Below are 20,837 nucleotides of genomic sequence, written 5' to 3'. Positions count from 1 at the left end.
ATTTCTTACTGCATCTCACTTAGATGACAACTTAGAACACAGAACGAGAAGCACCGTTCCATCGATCAACGTTACCTCAAGCAACCAAAACTTCGCCTGAAGTAATCAGAATCAGCACAATTCAAGTATTATATGGGTATTCATTCCGAATTACCGACTTCAATCAACAAATTATTCTTCGTTTGGGGACAACGCCTGTAAATACTTCTTAAATTACAGTAGCTATATTACTAGTCATAATTTTCTGGTATTTCAATCTGATGCGCAGGAAGAGGGAACTCCATATTATTTGATTTGCCGAGTTGGTTTAACCTGCTGTACTTCGATAGGAAATCAAAATTCAGAAATAGGTCACTATTGTGGCTTCAATGAACAAACTGATAAATTCTTCTGCAGTGTATGCTGTTTTAATAGCAGTAGCAACATTCGATTCGTACTTCAATCAACCGAAGCAGTTAGGCCAAAAAATATTCTCCTATCAACCATGCTGAGAAATAATAGAGAATTATCAATTGAAAATTAGCACCGCCGATCAGCAAGTGGCCAACAGAAACATCTTTAACCGATGGACTACATGTAACAATGACCAAAAACTAATTTGTTATCGACAAGCTTAGTGTCGTCAAAAGTGGAGTTATCCATAAGTGAACTACCGTTTCGAGGGTAATTATTTGTAAGAAAAAGACATCACAAATTTGGTAAGTGTTTATTTTTACTGAATGTTGTACTGTTGAATTCTTTTACTGCATCTTACTTAAATGGTAACTAAGAACACAGAACGAGAAGCACCGTCCCATCGATCAACGTTACCTCAAGCAACCAAAACGGTCTAATTCCAAAGAATCAAACTCCGCTTGAAGTAATCAACAGAATTAAACTATTATAGCCGAATTCATTTAGAATTGCCGACTTCAATCAACAAACTATTCCGCGTTCCGGAAAACGCCTGCGAATACTTCTTGAATTACAGTATTTGACACATGAACATAAGAGTAACTATATTACTAGGCAGTAGCAGGGAATGCCATGTTATTTCATTTGACAACTTTGGTTAACGCGGAGTTGTTCGATAGCAAATCAAAATTCAGAAATAGTGATAAATGTTTCTATGGTGTATACTGTCTTAATAACTATGACAAACATTAGATTCGTACTTCAATCAACCGAAGCAGTTAAGCTAAAAATAATTCATCATATTCTTCAATCAACAAATTAGCAACTTCAATCAACACATTACTATATGAGCTGAGAACAGAAACATCTACAATCGATGGAATACAAGTAACAAACACTAAACCAATTTGTTATCGACAAGTTTCCGGAGTGGCATAGAAAATAACACAAGCTTCATAAGTGTCGATTTTCAACGACCGTCTTTTGGATTTTTTTATTGTATCTTACTTAATTGGCACCTAAAAACACAAAGCGAGACACATCGCTGCATCCATCAACGTTTCTGCAAGCAACCAAAACGGTCTAGCTCAACAGAATCATACTTCGCCTGAAGTGATCGACGCAATTCACCTATTATAGCCGAATTCGTTTGGAGTTGCCGACTTCAATCAACGCATTATTCCGGGCTTGCGAAAACCGCCTACAAATATTTCTCAAATGAGAATTTTCGACACATGAACTAAAGAATAGCTATATTACTAGAGCTAACTTTTCGTAGTTTGAATTTGATGAATTTGATGTACAGTAGGAGAGAAATGAATATTCCATTTATCGAATTAGTTTAACCCATGATACTTCGACAGTAAATCAAAATTGAAGAGTGACTTAGAAGAAAACACAGATTTGATAAGTGTTGATTTTTATCGACCATCCGTTAAATTTTTAAGCATGCATGTCACCTCAGAACACAGAACCAGACGCAACGTTCCATCGATCAACGTTACTTCAAGCAGCCAAAATGGTCTAACTCAAAAGAATAATATTTCGTGTGAAGTAACCGACGCAATTCTGCTATTATAGCCGAATTCGTTTGGAATTACCGACTTCAATCAACTAATTAGTCCGCGTTTCCAGGAAACATCTGCAAATACTTCTTGAATTACAATGTTCGACACATGAACTTAACAGTAGATATATTACTAGCCATAACTTTCTGAAGTTTCAATCTGATTAGCAATAAGGGGAGCTCTATTATTTCATTTCCCGAATTATTTTAACCCACCGTACTTCAATAGCAAATCAAAATTCTGAAGTAGGTCGCTATTATGGGGTCACTCAACGAACTGATAAATGTTTCTATGGTGTATACTGTTTTAATAACTCCAGCAACATTAGATTCGTACTTCAATCAACCAAAACAATTAAGATAAAAATTATTCATCATATTCTTCAATCAACCATTGGAACAAATAATAGAAAAGAATCAATTGGAAATTAGCAACTCCAAACAGCAGTTTAGTATATGGTCCGCGAAAGGAGACATCTGCAACCGACGGACTGCAAGTCACAAATACCAAACTAACTTGTTATCGACAAACGTAGAGTCGGAAAACGTGGATTTATCCTTACTGCATCTTAGTTAAATTATTAAAAAATTATTCCGCACTTGCGAAAAACCCCTGCTAATACTTCTTGATTTACAGTATTCGACGCATGAACTTAATAGTAGCTATATAACAAGCCATAACCTTCTGGAGTTTGAATTTGATTGACAGTAGGAGAGAATTCCATATTATTTCATTTGGTGAATTAGTTTACCCGCCGTACCCCGATTACAAATCAAAATTCAGGAGTTGCTTTTGAAAAACAATGATTTGATGAGTGTTAATTTTTAGCGACCATTTGTTGGAATTTCTTACTGCATCTTACTTAGATGGCAACTTAGAACACAGAACGAGAAGCACCGTTCCATCGATCAACGTTACCTCAAGCAACCAAAACTTCGCCTGAAGTAATCAGAATCAGCACAATTCAAGTATTATGTGGGTATTCATTCCGAATTACCGACTTCAATCAACAAATTATTCTTCGTTTGGGGACAACAACGCCTGCAAATACTTCTTAAATTACAGTAGCTATATTACTAGTCATAATTTTCTGGTATTTCAATCTGATGCGCAGGAAGAGGGAACTCCATATTATTTGATTTGCCGAGTTGGTTTAACCTGCTGTACTTCGATAGGAAATCAAAATTCAGAAATAGGCCACTATTATGGCTTCAATGAACAAACTGATAAATTCTTCTGCAGTGTATGCTGTTTTAATAGCAGTAGCAACATTCGATTCGTACTTCAATCAACCGAAGCAGTTAGGCCAAAAAATATTCTCCTATCAACCATGCTGAGAAATAATAGAGAATTATCAATTGAAAATTAGCACCGCCGATCAGCAAGTGGCCAACAGAAACATCTTTAACCGATGGACTACATGTAACAATGACCAAAAACTAATTTGTTATCGACAAGCTTAGTGTCGTCAAAAGTGGAGTTATCCATAAGTGAACTACCGTTTCGAGGGTAATTATTTGTAAGAAAAAGACATCACAAATTTTGTAAGTGTTTATTTTTACTGAATGTTGTACTGTTGAATTCTTTTACTGCATCTTACTTAAATGGTAACTAAGAACACAGAACGAGAAGCACCGTCCCATCGATCAACGTTACCTCAGGCAACCAAAACGGTCTAGTTCCAAAGAATCAAACTCCGCTTGAAGTAATCAACAGAATTCAACTATTATAGCCGAATTCATTTGGAATTGCCGACTTCAATCAACAAACTATTCCGCGTTTCGGAAAACGCCTGCGAATACTTCTTGAATTACAGTATTCGACACATGAACATAAGAGTAATTATATTACTAGGCAGTAGCAGGGAACGCCATGTTATTTCATTTGACAACTTTGGTTAACGCGGAGTTGTTCGATAGCAAATCAAAATTCAGAAATAGTCGCTATTATGGGGTCAGTCAACGAACTGAAATGTTTCTATGGTGTGTACTGTCTCAACAACTGCGACAAACATTAGATTCGTACTACAATCAACCGAAGCAGTTAAGCTAAAAATGATTCATCATATTCTTCAATCAACAGATTAGCAACTTCAGTCAACAAATTACTATTATGAGCTGAGAACAGAAACATCTACAATCGATGGAATACAAGTAACAAACACAAAACTAATTTGTTATCGACAAGTTTCCGAAGACGCTTAGAAAATAACACAAGCTTCATAAGTGTTGATTTTCAACGACCATCTGTTGGATGGTTTATTGCGTCTTACACATCTTGTATCTTGGACACATCGCTCCATCCATCAACGTTTCTGCAAGCAACCAAAACGGTCTAGCTCAACAGAATATACTTCGCCTGAAGTGATCGACGCAATTCAACTATTATAGCCGAATTCATTTGGAGTTGCCGACTTCAATCAACGCATTATTCCGGGCTTGCGAAAAACGCCTACAAATATTTCTCAAATGAGAATTTTCGACACACAAACTAAAGAATAGCTATATTACTAGAGCTAACTTTTCGTAGTTTGAATTTGATGGACAGTATGAGAGAAATGAATATTCCATTTATCGAATTAGTTTAACCCACGATACTTCGATAGTAAATCAAAATTGAAGAGTGACTTAGAAGAAAACACAGATTTGATAAGTGTTGATCTTTATCGACCATCTGTTAAATTTTTTACTGCATTTTACGTAAATGCCACCTCAGAACACAGAGCCAGACGAACCGTTTCATCGATCGATGTTACTTCAAGCAACCAAAATGGTCTAACTCAAAAGAATCATATTTCGTCTGAAGTAATCGACGCAATTTCGTTATTATAGGCGAATTCGTTTGGAATTACCGCCTTCAATCAACTAATTAGTCCGCGTTTCCAGGAAACGTCTGCAAATACTTCTTGAATTACAATGTTCGACACATGAACTTAACAGTAGATATATTACTAGCCATAACTTTCTGAGGTTTCAATCTGATTGGCAACAGGGGAACTCTATTATTTCATTTGCCGAATTTCTTTAACCCACCGTACTTCAATAACAAATCAAAATTCTGTTTTAATAACTCCAGCAACATTAGATTCGTACTTCAATCAACTAAAGCAATTAAGGTAAAAATTATTCATCATATTCTTCAATCAACCATTCCGACAAATAATAGAGAAGAATCAATTGGAAATTAGCAACTCCAATCAACAGTTTACTATATGGTCCGCGAAAGGAGACATCTGCAACCGCTGGACTACAAGTCGCAAATACCAAACTAACTCGTCGAGAAACTTAGAGTCGGAAAACATGGATTTATCCTTACTGCATGTTAGTTAGATTATTAAAAAATTATTCCGCACTTGCGAAAAACCCCTACTAACGAAAAATCCTTACAAATACTTCATGAATTACAGTATTCGACGCATGAACTTAACAGTAGCTATATTACAAGCCATAACTTTCTGAAGATTGAATTTGATGGACAGTAGGAGAGAATTCCATATTATTTCATTTGGTGAATTAGTTTAACCCGCCGTACCTCGATTACAAATCAAAATTCAGCATTTGCTTTTGAAAAACAATGATTTGATGAGTGTTGATTTTTAGCGACCATTTGTTGGAATTTCCTTCTGCATCTTACTTAGATGGCAACTTAGAACACAGAACGAGAAGCACCGTTCCATCGATCAACGTTACCTCAAGCAACCAAAACTTCGCCTGAAGTAATCAGAATCAGCACAATTCAAGTATTATATGGGTATTCATTTCGAATTACCGACTTCAATCAACAAATTATTCTTCGTTTGGGGAAAACGCCTGCAAATACTTCTTGAATTACAGCAGCTATATTGCTAGTCATAATTTTCTGGTATTTCAATCTGATGCGCAGGAAGAGGGAACTCCATATTATTTGATTTGCCGAGTTGGTTTAACCTGCTGTACTTCGATAGGAAACCAAAATTCAGAAATAGGTCACTATTATGGCTTCAATGAACAAACTGATAAATTATTCTGCAGTGTATGCTGTTTTGATTGATAGCTGCAGCAACATTCGATTCGTACTTCAATCAACCGAAGCAGTTACGCCAAAAAATATTCTCCTATCATTCATGCTGAGAAATAATAAAGAATTATCAATTGAAAATTAGCACCGCCGATCAGCAAGTGGCTATAAGTGCCGCCAGCAGAAACATCTTTAACCGAAGGACTACATGTAACGAGAACAAACATTTGTTTTTTTTTTTTTCGAAAACAAACATTTTTATTTTAACCTATAAAAATACAATGCTAAATTAACCTAACTTATGTACTACCTTAACAGCTACGCTTAATCTAAGGTACGATCTATAGCTTAAATTAACTTATCACTAAAGGGTAAATATGTACATAGAAATGTCAAATGATATTTGGAGGAAAAGTCGAAAAAAACCTCCATTGTTTGAATTTTTTTTATAAAAGCCGGCAAGCGGGGAAGGAACTAGGATGTGGGTTGGGATGGGGGACATGCGGGAGGGGTTTGGGAAAGGAAGCTAGGAGTAGCGCTAGGGATGGGTAGGTTTTGAAAACTGGGATGAGGAGTAGCTACCGTTGTAGAAGATTACTCTACCGCCGGGGTCGAAGAGGAGGTTACGGGACTGGAGAGATAGGAGGATTTGTGGGAAGAGATGAGTTCGTAGAAGATTCTCTTCGACGATCTCGATCTGCATGGCCTGGGAGATAAGTGGATTTGGGTGGGATATGGATTTGTCTAGGAATTTGAGGGCATGACGGGCTAAGGCGGCGTCAATGCGGGGTGTTTGAGAGGAGTCGTAGAGGATCTGGTTGGAGATGTGTTTGGAGCGGTCTTCGTTTTTGTATATATTGGTGCAGTGGCGGAGGAATCTGCGTTCTTTGCAGCGGAGTCGTTCGATTTGGTGAGGGGAAGCGTCGGACCAGAAGATGAAGCCGAAAACGAGGAGGGGACGGATAAGCTGTTTGTAGCAAAACAGCTTGACTTTCTGGAGAGTTGGACTGGTGTATTTTAGGATTGGGTAGAGGGACTTGAAGGCTCCTGTTGCACGGTTTAGTGCCTTCGTGATGTGTGGGACGTGGGATAGGCGGGAATTGATTGTCACCTCGAGGTAGGTGACTTTTTTGACGGTTGGGATGGTGTCGTTGTGGATCTTCTGGGATAGGGTTGAAATGTCTTTCCTCATTTTCGGCGTCATCCTAGCGGTACCACGGAATACGATGGTTTCGCATTTTTGTGGATTTAGGGACAGTTTCCAGCGGGTGAAGTTCCGGTAGAGCTCGTCCAAATAGGAATTCAGGCGGGCTTCACCGGCAGGGATGTTTCTGGTGGAGGTGTAGAGGATGAGATCATCCGCGTATTGAAGGATTCGGATTGGATTTGGGTGTGGAGTTGGTTTAGGAAGGTCTGCGGTAAACAGGGAAAAGAGGGTAGCGGAGAGGACTGACCCCTGGGGGATGCCAGCCGGGCTAGAATATGGGGAGGAAAGGTGTTCACGGAGTTGGACTTGGGATTTCCGCCCATCGAGAAAGCTAAAGATTAGCTTGCAGAGGTGCGGATGGAACTGGAGGACTTCAGAAAGCTTGTATGCGAGTCCGTATTGCCATACGGAGTCGAAAGCCTTCTTTATGTCGAGGAGACAGGCTATGGTCGGAGCGTTCCGGTTGAGGCCGAGGAGGACGTCCGATTTGAGCACGAGTAGTGCATGCTCGACTGAGTGTTTGGGGCGGTTGGCGAATTGGAATTGTGGGATTGAATGATTGGAGTCACAGTGCTCGTCGATAGAGACTTTAATGTTCCGCTCGAAAATCTTGGCGGAGGAAGAGAGGATTGAGATAGGCCTGTAGCTATCGGGATTTAGCGGGTTTTGGTTTTTCTTTGGGATGGGAACAATTCGAGCACTCTTCCAATCTGTTGGGAAGTGGGCATTCATAAGGCAGTGATTGATGATGGAGGACATAATGGGGGCAATGCTTGGGGCACATTTCTTAAGGACGATGGATGGAATTTTGTCAAGCCCAACTGATTTCTTATTTTTGGAGGCGGCGATGGCCGCCCTGACGGAGTCGGGGCTGACAAAGTGGATGGGGAGGATGTTCTCTCGTTGATCTGGGTCGGCGAGGGCATGGGTGAAGGGATTTTCTGTGGGTTGGGGAATGAGGTAGGAAGGGTGGGTTAGGAGTTGGGAGATCTTTCCGTTTACCTCGTTATCAAAACTTGGTTCACGGAAGTGGAGGGTGCAGTGGTGGGCTTGTAGGAAGTGGTCAGCGAGGACTTTCACTTTTTCTGTGGGCGGGATGTTTTGGGGAAGGATCGCGTTTTGTTGTACTGATTTGCCCAAACGCGGGCAGGTCTTTCTGAGTTCCCTGTATGTGCCAGGGTTTAGCTCAGTGTTGGAGAGGCGGTTGTGGAGATATTGGGTGTATAGGGTGAGGATTCGTTCGTGAATGGACTTGTCCAGTTCGCGGATTTCGGTGAGGAGGTGAGAGGATTGCGGAGAGGAACTATTCCTAAATAATCTCCGCCTGAGGGTCTTTTTATATTGGATGTCGGATAGGATATCGTCGGGAAGGGTGATTAGGTTGCGGCAATTTAGGGGGCGGGAAGGGATCAATTCGTCGCATATTTGCCGAACTGCTTCGGTGTATTGACGAACTGTCAGGTCGATGGACTCATTAGGAACTGTACGGTTGGATGGGAGAAGGAGAGGTTGAAGTTTGGTTTTGAGGGCCAGGCTGATCTGTTTCCAGTTTGCACGCTGGAAGTCAGGGACTGAGGGTGGGGTGGACCGAGCGACTCTGCCCTGGAGTTTTATGTTTAGGATTACGGCATCGTGATCGCTGATGCCGGGGACCGTTTCGAGGAAGGGGAAGGTGTTAGGGTTTTTTTTTTGGGAGTAGGGTAGGTGAATGCGTTTACGCACAGTGTTGCACTCCCGCAACAGCACGCTGGCGGACTACCAACTAAACACCTTCCTGTCATCAGAGAACTAGCCTGGAACCGTTTGACACATTACTTCGGGTTAGCTCTCCCGCTCTCCCGGCTTTGGGAGCCTTCAAGTCAGGGAATTCCTTTCACCAACGGGAGGGGAGGGGAGGAAGGGAGCTGTTAGTTCAGGGAACCCCTTACCGTCCGATCCCTCTGCCGGTCGAGTTCAATCTTCTTCGTAGTAAGAAGAGCCCGAACATAATGCGCAATACGATTCCAGCTGCCAGCGCTCTTCAGCATCTCTCTGACAATGTTGTCTGGAGAGAGCTCCCCTGTGTCTGCATAAAGCTGCTGGCGGAGGCCGTCCCACCTCTCGCGAGAGAAAAAGGTGTGTTCAGCGTCATCCGCCACTCTATTGCAGAACACACAGTCAGGAGATCGCGCCTTCCCAACCCTGTGCAGGTAAGACTGAAAACCTCCATGCCCACTTAGAAGTTGGGTAAGGAAGTAATCAATCTCACCGTGCTTTCTGTTCAACCACGGGTCTAATTTGTCGATGAGCCGCGCAGTCCACTTGTCCCTTGGCTCATTTTGCCAAGAAAGTTGCCACTCGTTAAGGGTGCGTTGACGTTCTTCACGGATAACCACTTCTCTTAAGTTTTCGCCCTTACGGCGATAGATAGCTTTGCGCTCCTTGGCAAGGAGGGCAACGGGGATCACTCCCGCAATCACCATCACAGCCGGTTCGGAGACAGTGCGATAAGCAGACGCCACTCGCAAAGCTCCCCGCCTCTGCACTTGAGCGAGGCGTTTACGATGCACCTCCTTGTCAAGGGCATCAGCCCATACCTCCGCACCATAGAGAAGGACGGACTGCGTTGCTCCCATGAGAAGACGTCTCCTAGGTGATATAGGGCCGCCCACATTCGCCATTAGCCGACTCAAGGCCGCGACTCCTGCTGCAGCCCTGTCCGCGGCTGCTTCGATTTGCTCGAAGAAGCTCATCTTCGAGTCGAGCATTAAACCAAGGTATTTAACCGCTGGTTTTGACTCTATAGTCAACTCGCCGATCGATATGGGACGCAAGGTCGGGATTCTCCTTCTGGTCAGGATGACTACTTCGGTTTTCTCCAGCGCAAGGTTGAAACCGTGAGCAGTCATCCATCCACTTACCCGTCGCATCAATATGCCAAGTCTGCTTTGCACCTGTTCAACAGTGCGTCCGGCAACAAGTGCCGCAACGTCGACTGCATAACCGACCAGGCGCGACTCTTCAGGCATATCGAGTCTCAGCAGACTATCGTAGGAAGCGTTCCAGAGGTCCGGCCCTAGGATGGATCCCTGCGCTACTCCCGACGTGATTTCCATCCTCCTCTGGCCCTCTAGCGTCTCATAGAACAGGGAGCGGTCTTTCAGATAATCCCTCAATATCCGCATAGCTTGGCACGTGAAAGGAGTTCTCTAGTGTGCCCAGCATATCTGTCCATCTTACGGAATTGAAGGCATTTCTGACATCAAGCGTTATGAGGAGCACTATCCGTCGAGATCGGCGGCTGTGTGCCCCGGCTCGATTAAACGCATCTACGACCTCCATAACAGCATCCACTGTAGATTTCCCTGTTCTAAACCCGAACTGCCTTGGGGATAAGTCCCCGGCAGCACGGATCGCTTCAGCGAGTCTACCCCTGATGAGCTTCTCGAGCACTTTTCTGGCCGTGTCAAGCATACACAGCGGTCGGTATGCAGACGGGAGCTCCGGATCTCCTTTACCCTTACGGATCAACGCGAGTCTGGCCACTTTCCAGCGAGAAGGAAAAATGCCCTCCTTCAAGCACGCGTTGAACGCTTCGAGCAGCAATTCTGGCCGTTGGCGGAACACCAGTTTGTAAACTTCCGTCGGGATGCCATCAGGACCTGGCGCCTTCCTGTTTTTCATAGTGAGAACCGCTTCTTCGAGTTCTCCCATTGTGAAAAGGGGGCAATCCACGACGCTTTCCGCGCTGTTTACATCAAGCCGTACAGGGTGTCTGGGGAACAATGCGGTCCATCTGGTCGGTGCTTAGTATGCAGGGCTTCCGCAGAGCCCCGATTTTCCGAGTGACAAGCTTATAGCCAAGTCCCCACGGGTCATCATTCACCTCATTAATAAGATTTTGCCAGCCGCGAGCTTTGCTTTTATTTATAGCGCTGCGGAGTCTCCTTTTTGCTGATCTATATTGTGCCTTTATGGCACATGCCTCTTCGTTGGCGTACAAACGTTGTGCCAAACGGCGGAGCTTATGACACTCCTTCCGTAGGTCGGCAATTTCCGCCGTCCACCAGTACATAGAAGGCTTGTCGCGCCTGGGGCCTCTCCGGGGCATGGAAGCCTCACACGCCGTCGTTATCGGATTCATCACTGAATTTACGACGGTGTCAGCTGCGACACCACCACCCCCCGGAGTGCCCCCCAGCGCGGCCCTACCTGCTCCAAGAGCTTCGACGAACCTTCCGATGTTCACCTTCGCGACATTCCACACGCAGGGGGAACGTCGTGTTGGTGCTCGCCGGCAAGTAGCGTCAAACACTTCGAACGCAATGTACTGATGATCACTTGCCGAGAAGTCTTCTAGGACTCGCCACCCGTCCACCGATGATGCCAGAGATTCCGACGCAAAAGTTATGTCGGGAATGCTTGTGTTAGGGTTGGGGATGACATCCAGGTTGCTGCTAATGAGGAAGTGGTCTAGGTAGGAGTGGTAGTATGATTTGTTGAAGGTCGGGAGTGCCGGACTGAAATGGGCTAGGTTGATGTTGGGATTTGAGGTTGTGAGGAACAGGTGGAGGTGATCCCCGTTGTGGTTGGACCGTGCATCGAACCAGGACGGGTGTCTGGCGTTGAGGTCTCCACCTATTATCAGGGAAAATTGCTTACCGGGAGAGCGGTGTATGGACGCGCAGAAGGATTTGATGCGGAGAAAGTCGTGGGTGTCGAGGGATTGGTTGGGGCAGTATACAGAGGCAACGAAGACCGAGGTTGATTGGGATTCGAAGGAGACCAACGAGATTTCGATGGATTTGAAGGTGTTGGAGGGTGGGTGGATTTGGGTGACCAGGAATTTGTCGGAGATAAGGACGGCGGTGCCGCCACAGGTGTCGCGGCCTTGAGGATTGGACTGAGGTCGGTCAGTCCGGAAGAGGTTGAAGTTTGGAAAGGGAGGACTGTATCTATAGTTCAACCTAGTTTCGCATAGTAGAACTATATCGGGTTTATGCTCGCCAAGGAACAGCTCAAACTCATGCCTGCGGGCACGGCCGATGATTGAGTTAATGTTCAACTCAATTATCCTAACGTCCATTAATGGACGCCAAGATACCGACCATTGAGTTGAACATCTGGAAGAATTCTTGCGATTTCCTGGCGAACTCAAGGAAGTCTGGATTGGAGATGGTGGTGGGTTGGACTATGTTGTTGGAAGTCCGGGGTGAGGGTCCGCTTCGTGCGGCGTCGATGAAGGACACGGACGGACGGGTGAAGGCTGGGTTCGTGATAGGACGACCAGCGGGACGAGTGGTAGTTGAGGGGAGAGGGCGGGAGGGAGGGCACGTTTTTGTGCGTTCCTCCTTGCCACCACCTGGAGGAACCGCGGGCACTTCCGGTAGTTGGCGGGGTGATCATTGCCCCCGCAGTTGACACATTTCGGTGCCATCTCAACTGTTTTGGCGCATTCGCCAGGGCCGTGGAGTTGGTCACACTTGACGCACCTGTAGGTGAGGTGGCAGTTGGTTGCCACGTGCCCGATGCGCTGGCAGTTCTTGCACTGCAGCACTTGCTTGTTGTGGATTTGTTCGAAACGAACAACCATGTGCTGTACGGCTTTCACCTCACGCAGCTGCTCCTCTTTGAAGGTTGCATCAAAGGTGACCAACCACAAGTCGAGGTTCACATTGTTATTCCTTGCCCAGGTCGTGGCAAAGGGTTTCGCGCTCAGGGTGCTTGAGACTCCCTGAGCCTTTAATTCATCGACGATCTCCTGAGGGGAGAAGGTCGAGTCGAGGCGTCGTAGGATGAGGCTAGTCGTCTTATCCGATGGGAGGGTGTACGTGAAGAACCTATTGTTGTTCTCCACGAGCACCCTCTTGGCAGTAGCGTAATCCTCAGGTGTTTTTGTGAGGATCTGGTGGGAACTACCTGATTTCTTTATCAGGTAGTTGTTGGGGAGGGCACGGGAGATATTTGACTTTATGTTTTGAAAGGTAGCCGCACTTTCGACTACAACTAATGGAGGAATCTTTCGACTTACCTCCCTTTTTCGGGGGGCTGTAGTGGCTGGCCTTGGTTGTTGTTGTTGTTGCGGCTTGGGTGGTGGTGGTTTTGGTACGACGCCGGGCTGCCGCTTTTTCGCTTTGCCGAGGGTCGGGAACGCTGCCGGGCTTGACCCGGATGGTAGGGCAAGTGGTGTTTTTTCGGTGGTGGTGTCCATCACTTCGGAAGGCGCTGTTGGTGGAGCAGGCGCCGGAGGGGCGCTGGGTGTCCCGAAGGTTCGGGAGATGGTTGCTTCTAGCGACTTGATAACGGTCGCCAGATGCCGGTTCTCCTCGCGGGCTTCCTTTAGCGACTCGGACTCGGAGTCGCTGGAGAGTGTAACTTCCGACGCGGTCTCCATTCCGTCGTCGGAGTTGGTGTTTTTCGGCTCGCCCGTCGGGCTGTCCGTCGCCTTGCGCCGCTTTTTGCGGGTCACCTTGGTGAACCCGTCTATCTCCGGTGCACTCATTAAAACTGTACTTCAACAGCACAAATTGTTTGTTGATTTTACACGAACGTTTTATTATTTCACAAATGGTTTTATTGTTATTGTCTTTTCACTTGATACCGCGTCTTCGCGAACACTTGAAATACTCGTACGCACGATTTATTCACAGACCGTATGACCGCCTCAGTCGAGCGCTAGTCTTGGACTACATGTAACAATGACCAAAAACTAATTTTTTATCGACAAGCTTAGTGCCGTCAAAAGTGGAGTTATCCATAAGTGAACTACCGTTTCGAGGGTAATTATTTCTAAGAAAAACACATCACAAATTTTGTAAGTGTTTATCTTTACTGAATGTTGTACTGTTGAATTCTTTTACTGCATTTTACTTAAATGGTAACTAAGAACACAGAACGAGAAGCACCGTCCCATCGATCAACGTTACCTCAAGCAACCAAAACGGTCTAGTTCCAAAGAATCAAACTCCGCTTGAAGTAATCAACACAATTCAACTATTATAGCCGAATTCATTTGGAAGTACGGACTTCAATCAACAAACTATTCCGCGTTCCGGAAAACGCCTGCGAATACTTCCTGAATTACAGTATTCGACACATGATCATAAGAGTAATTATATTACTCGGCAGTAGCAGGGAACGCCATGTTATCTCATTTGACAACTTTGGTTAACGCGGAGTTTTTCGATAGCAAATCAAAATTCAGAAATAGTCGCTATTATGGGGTCAGTCAACGAACTGATAAATGTTTCTATGGTGTGTACTGTCCTAATAACTGCGACAAACATAAGTGCTGATTTTCAACGACCATCTGCTGGATTTGTTTATTGCATCTTACACATCTTGCATCTTAGACACATCGCTCCATCCATCAACGTTTCTGCAAGCAACCAAAACGGTCTAGCTCAACAGAATATACTTCGCCTGAAGTGATCGACGCAATTCACCTATTATAGCCGAATTCGTTTGGAGTTGCCGACTTCAATCAACGCATTATTCCGGGCTTGCGAAAAACGCCTACAAATATTTCTCAAATGAGAATTTTCGACACATGAACTAAAGAATAGCTATATTACTAGAGCTAACTTTTCGTAGTTTGAATTTGATGAATTTGATGGACAGTAGGAGAGAAATGAATATTCCATTTATTGAATTAGTTTAACCCACGATAATTTGATAGTAAAACAAATTGAAGAGTGACTTAGAAGAAAACACAGATTTGATAAGTGTTGATTTTATTGACCATCTGTTAAATTTTTTACTGCATCTTACGTAAATGTCACCTCAGAACACAGAACCAGACGCACCGTTCCATCTGTCAACAATACTTCAAGCAGCCAAAATGGTCTAACTCAAAAGAATCATATTTCGTGTGAAGTAATCGACGCAATTCTGCTATTATAGGCGAATTCGTTTGGAATTACCGACTTCAATCAACTAATTAGTCCGCGTTTCCAGGAAACGTCTGCAAATACTTCTTGAATTACAATATTCGACACATGAATTTAACAGTAGCTATATTACTAGTCATAACTTTCTGAAGTTTCAATCTGATTGGCAACAGGGGAACTCTATATTTCATTTGCTAATTTGCTAAACCCACCGTACTTCAATAACAAATCAAAATTCTGAAGTAGGTCGCTATTATAGGGTCACTCACTAAACTGATAAATGTTTCTATGGTATATACTGTTTTAATAACTCCAGCAAGATTAGATTAGTACTTCAATCAACCAAAGCAATTAAGGTAAAAATCAATTGGAAATTAGCAACTCCAATCAACAGTTTACTATATTGTCTGCGAAAGGAGACATCTGCAACCGCTGGACTACAAGTCGCAAATACCAACCTAACTTGTCGACAAACTTAGAGTCGGAAAACATGGATTTATCCTTACTGCATGTTAGACAGATTATTCAAAAATTATTCCACACTTGCGAAAAACCCCTACAAATACTTCTTGAATTACAGTATTGGACGCATGAGCTTAACAGTAGCTATCATATATTACAAGCCATAACTTTCTGAAGATTGAATTTGATGGACAGTAGGAGAGAATTCCATATTATTTCATTTGGTGAATCAGTTTAACCCTCGTACCTCGATTACAAATCAAAATTCAGCAGTTGCTTTTGAAGAATGATTTGATGAGTGTTGATTTTTAGCGTCCATTTGTTGGAATTTCTTACTGCATCTTACTTAGATGGCAACTTAGAACACAGAACGGGAAGCACCGTTCCATCGATTAACGTTACCTCAAGCAACCAAAACTTCGCCTGAAGTAATCAGAATCAGCACAATTCAAGTATTATATGCGTATTCATTCCAAATTACCGACTTCAATCAACAAATTGTTCTTCGTTTGGGGAAAACGACTGCAAATACTTCTTGAATTACAGTAGCTATATTACTAGTCATAACTTTCTGGAATTTCAATCTGATGCGCAGCAAGAGGGAACTCTATATTATTTGATTTGCCGATTTGATTTAACCTGCTGTACTTCGTTAGGAAATCAAAATTCAGAAATAGGTCACTATTATGGCTTCAATGAACAAACTGATAAATTCTTCTGCAGTGTATGCTGTTTTGATTGATAGCTGCAGCAACATTCGATTCGTACTTCAATCAACCGAAGCAGTTAGGCCAAAAAATATTCTCCTATCAACCATGCTGAGAAATAATAGAGAATTATCAATTGAAAATTAGCACCGCCGATCAGCAAGTGGCCAACAGAAACATCTTTAACCGATGGACTACATGTAACAATGACCAAAAACTAATTTGTTATCGACAAGCTTAGTGTCGTCAAAAGTGGAGTTATCCATAAGTGAACTACCATTTCGAGGGTAATTATTTCTAAGAAAAAGACATCACAAATTTGGTAAGTGTTTATTTTTACTGAATGTTGTACTGTTGAATTCTTTTACTGCATCTTACTTAAATGGTAACTAAGAACACAGAACGAGAAGCACCGTCCCATCGATCAACGTTACCTCAAGCAACCAAAACGGTCTAGTTCCAAAGAATCAAACTCCGCTTGAAGTAATCAACACAATTCAACTATTATAGCCGAATTCATTTGGAAGTACCGACTTCAATCAACAAACTATTCCGCGTTCCGGAAAACGCCTGCGAATACTTCCTGAATTACAGTATTCGACACATGATCATAAGAGTAATTATATTACTCGGCAGTAGCAGGGAACGCCATGTTATCTCATTTGACAACTTTGGTTAACGCGGAGTTTTTCGATAGCAAATCAAAATTCAGAAATAGTCGCTATTATGGGGTCAGTCAACGAACTGATAAATGTTTCTATGGTGTGTACTGTCTTAATAACTGCGACAAACATAAGTGCTGATTTTCAACGACCATCTGCTGGATTTGTTTATTGCATCTTACACATCTTGCATCTTAGACACATCGCTCCATCCATCAACGTTTCTGCAAGCAACCAAAACGGTCTAGCTCAACAGAATATACTTCGCCTGAAGTGATCGACGCAATTCACCTATTATAGCCGAATTCGTTTGGAGTTGCCGACTTCAATCAACGCATTATTCCGGGCTTGCGAAAAACGCCTACAAATATTTCTCAAATGAGAATTTTCGACACATGAACTAAAGAATAGCTATATTACTAGAGCTAACTTTTCGTAGTTTGAATTTGATGAATTTGATGGACAGTAGGAGAGAAATGAATATTCCATTTATTGAATTAGTTTAACCCACGATAATTTGATAGTAAAACAAATTGAAGAGTGACTTAGAAGAAAACACAGATTTGATAAGTGTTGATTTTATTGACCATCTGTTAAATTTTTTACTGCATCTTACGTAAATGTCACCTCAGAACACAGAACCAGACGCACCGTTCCATCTGTCAACAATACTTCAAGCAGCCAAAATGGTCTAACTCAAAAGAATCATATTTCGTGTGAAGTAATCGACGCAATTCTGCTATTATAGGCGAATTCGTTTGGAATTACCGACTTCAATCAACTAATTAGTCCGCGTTTCCAGGAAACGTCTGCAAATACTTCTTGAATTACAATATTCGACACATGAATTTAACAGTAGCTATATTACTAGTCATAACTTTCTGAAGTTTCAATCTGATTGGCAACAGGGGAACTCTATATTTCATTTGCTAATTTGCTAAACCCACCGTACTTCAATAACAAATCAAAATTCTGAAGTAGGTCGCTATTATAGGGTCACTCACTAAACTGATAAATGTTTCTATGGTATATACTGTTTTAATAACTCCAGCAAGATTAGATTAGTACTTCAATCAACCAAAGCAATTAAGGTAAAAATCAATTGGAAATTAGCAACTCCAATCAACAGTTTACTATATTGTCTGCGAAAGGAGACATCTGCAACCGCTGGACTACAAGTCGCAAATACCAACCTAACTTGTCGACAAACTTAGAGTCGGAAAACATGGATTTATCCTTACTGCATGTTAGACAGATTATTCAAAAATTATTCCACACTTGCGAAAAACCCCTACAAATACTTCTTGAATTACAGTATTGGACGCATGAGCTTAACAGTAGCTATCATATATTACAAGCCATAACTTTCTGAAGATTGAATTTGATGGACAGTAGGAGAGAATTCCATATTATTTCATTTGGTGAATCAGTTTAACCCCCGTACCTCGATTACAAATCAAAATTCAGCAGTTGCTTTTGAAGAATGATTTGATGAGTGTTGATTTTTAGCGTCCATTTGTTGGAATTTCTTACTGCATCTTACTTAGATGGCAACTTAGAACACAGAACGGGAAGCACCGTTCCATCGATTAACGTTACCTCAAGCAACCAAAACTTCGCCTGAAGTAATCAGAATCAGCACAATTCAAGTATTATATGCGTATTCATTCCAAATTACCGACTTCAATCAACAAATTGTTCTTCGTTTGGGGAAAACGACTGCAAATACTTCTTGAATTACAGTAGCTATATTACTAGTCATAACTTTCTGGAATTTCAATCTGATGCGCAGGAAGAGGGAACTCTATATTATTTGATTTGCCGATTTGATTTAACCTGCTGTACTTCGTTAGGAAATCAAAATTCAGAAATAGGTCACTATTATGGCTTCAATGAACAAACTGATAAATTCTTCTGCAGTGTATGCTGTTTTGATTGATAGCTGCAGCAACATTCGATTCGTACTTCAATCAACCGAAGCAGTTAGGCCAAAAAATATTCTCCTATCAACCATGCTGAGAAATAATAGAGAATTATCAATTGAAAATTAGCACCGCCGATCAGCAAGTGGCCAACAGAAACATCTTTAACCGATGGACTACATGTAACAATGACCAATAACTAATTTGTTATCGACAAGCTTAGTGTCGTCAAAAGTGGAGTTATTCATAAGTGAACTACCATTTCGAGGGTAATTATTTCTAAGAAAAACACATCACAAATTTTGTAAGTGTTTATTTTTACTGAATGTTGTACTGTTGAATTCTTTTACTGCATCTTACTTAAATGGTAACTAAGAACACAGAACGAGAAGCACCGTCCCATCGATCAACGTTACCTCAAGCAACCAAAACGGTCTAGTTCCAAAGAATCAAACTCCGCTTGAAGTAATCAACACAATTCAACTATTATAGCCGAATTCATTTGGAAGTACCGACTTCAATCAACAAACTATTCCGCGTTCCGGAAAACGCCTGCGAATACTTCCTGAATTACAGTATTCGACACATGATCATAAGAGTAATTATATTACTCGGCAGTAGCAGGGAACGCCATGTTATCTCATTTGACAACTTTGGTTAACGCGGAGTTTTTCGATAGCAAATCAAAATTCAGAAATAGTCGCTATTATGGGGTCAGTCAACGAACTGATAAATGTTTCTATGGTGTGTACTGTCTTAATAACTGCGACAAACATAAGTGCTGATTTTCAACGACCATCTGCTGGATTTGTTTATTGCATCTTACACATCTTGCATCTTAGACACATCGCTCCATCCATCAACGTTTCTGCAAGCAACCAAAACGGTCTAGCTCAACAGAATATACTTCGCCTGAAGTGATCGACGCAATTCACCTATTATAGCCGAATTCGTTTGGAGTTGCCGACTTCAATCAACGCATTATTCCGGGCTTGCGAAAAACGCCTACAAATATTTCTCAAATGAGAATTTTCGACACATGAACTAAAGAATAGCTATATTACTAGAGCTAACTTTTCGTAGTTTGAATTTGATGAATTTGATGGACAGTAGGAGAGAAATGAATATTCCATTTATTGAATTAGTTTAACCCACGATAATTTGATAGTAAAACAAATTGAAGAGTGACTTAGAAGAAAACACAGATTTGATAAGTGTTGATTTTATTGACCATCTGTTAAATTTTTTACTGCATCTTACGTAAATGTCACCTCAGAACACAGAACCAGACGCACCGTTCCATCTGTCAACAATACTTCAAGCAGCCAAAATGGTCTAACTCAAAAGAATCATATTTCGTGTGAAGTAATCGACGCAATTCTGCTATTATAGGCGAATTCGTTTGGAATTACCGACTTCAATCAACTAATTAGTCCGCGTTTCCAGGAAACGTCTGCAAATACTTCTTGAATTACAATATTCGACACATGAATTTAACAGTAGCTATATTACTAGTCATAACTTTCTGAAGTTTCAATCTGATTGGCAACAGGGGAACTCTATATTTCATTTGCTAATTTGCTAAACCCACCGTACTTCAATAACAAATCAAAATTCTGAAGTAGGTCGCTATTATAGGGTCACTCACTAAACTGATAAATGTTTCTATGGTATATACTGTTTTAATAACTCCAGCAAGATTAGATTAGTACTTCAATCAACCAAAGCAATTAAGGTAAAAATCAATTGGAAATTAGCAACTCCAATCAACAGTTTACTATATTGTTTGCGAAAGGAGACATCTGCAACCGCTGGACTACAAGTCGCAAATACCAACCTAACTTGTCGACAAACTTAGAGTCGGAAAACATGGATTTATCCTTACTGCATGTTAGACAGATTATTCAAAAATTATTCCACACTTGCGAAAAACCCCTACAAATACTTCTTGAATTACAGTATTGGACGCATGAGCTTAACAGTAGCTATCATATATTACAAGCCATAACTTTCTGAAGATTGAATTTGATGGACAGTAGGAGAGAATTCCAT

At 42.0% G+C, this 20,837-nt stretch overlaps 3 long non-coding RNA genes across 3 annotated transcripts; all 3 read right to left on the bottom strand.

The window, feature by feature from the left end:
• Positions 1-13,994: 13,994 nt before the first annotated feature.
• LOC119661081 lies at positions 13,995-15,464 on the bottom strand. The gene is made up of 3 exons (XR_005250527.1): positions 15,166-15,464; positions 14,718-15,106; positions 13,995-14,658 (listed from the first exon to the last, which is right to left on the bottom strand). It is a non-coding gene; the product is annotated as an uncharacterized LOC119661081 (long non-coding RNA).
• Positions 15,465-16,315: 851 nt separating this feature from the next.
• LOC119661078 lies at positions 16,316-18,030 on the bottom strand. The gene is made up of 3 exons (XR_005250525.1): positions 17,732-18,030; positions 17,284-17,672; positions 16,316-17,224 (listed from the first exon to the last, which is right to left on the bottom strand). It is a non-coding gene; the product is annotated as an uncharacterized LOC119661078 (long non-coding RNA).
• A 1,072-nt stretch (positions 18,031-19,102) lies between these two features.
• LOC119661079 lies at positions 19,103-20,588 on the bottom strand. Its single transcript, XR_005250526.1, has 3 exons — positions 20,298-20,588; positions 19,850-20,238; positions 19,103-19,790 (listed from the first exon to the last, which is right to left on the bottom strand). It is a non-coding gene; the product is annotated as an uncharacterized LOC119661079 (long non-coding RNA).
• Positions 20,589-20,837: the final 249 nt, after the last annotated feature.

The sequence above is a fragment of the Hermetia illucens genome, unplaced genomic scaffold, assembly GCF_905115235.1.
Source record: "Hermetia illucens unplaced genomic scaffold, iHerIll2.2.curated.20191125, whole genome shotgun sequence".
Taxonomy (NCBI): domain Eukaryota; kingdom Metazoa; phylum Arthropoda; class Insecta; order Diptera; family Stratiomyidae; genus Hermetia; species Hermetia illucens.
The sequence above is the reverse complement of the archived record's forward strand: the minus strand, read 5'-3'. Positions and strand labels throughout refer to the sequence as shown.